We start from the raw sequence: 433 nt of genomic DNA, 5'->3' as shown, positions 1-433 counted from the left end.
ATAAGGATACCATATTCACCTTTTTGCCCATTAACTCTCACCACTTACCATTCCTTCATATTTACGTAGTTTTTCCCCATTCATATCGGGAAGGCGATTTCAATGCTTCAGTAGCAAATTATCTTTTCATTCCAAACAACTAATTGCTCAGATATTTTTGTCTTTCAATCTTTTTTTTTTATCTTTGCCTACCTTGCCCCTCCCCTTCCTTCCTCTTGTTCCAGCTTCTTTTTCCATCACCTCCCCTCCATCCCATCACCCCTGTCCCCCTGCCACCCACTCCGGTACTTCAAGGACGCCTTAGGGGGTGGAGCCGCTGATGTGAGGCTGCCGCCCTAGTGTGTGGCACTGAGAAAGAGAGAGAGAGACCGAGACCTCACTGCACTTTTCATTTAGTCACTCCTTGACGCTTTCCGCCACAACACCACCTTCC

This window comes from Palaemon carinicauda, chromosome 2 (genome assembly GCF_036898095.1).
Source record: "Palaemon carinicauda isolate YSFRI2023 chromosome 2, ASM3689809v2, whole genome shotgun sequence".
Taxonomy (NCBI): domain Eukaryota; kingdom Metazoa; phylum Arthropoda; class Malacostraca; order Decapoda; family Palaemonidae; genus Palaemon; species Palaemon carinicauda.
The sequence above is the reverse complement of the archived record's forward strand: the minus strand, read 5'-3'. Positions refer to the sequence as shown.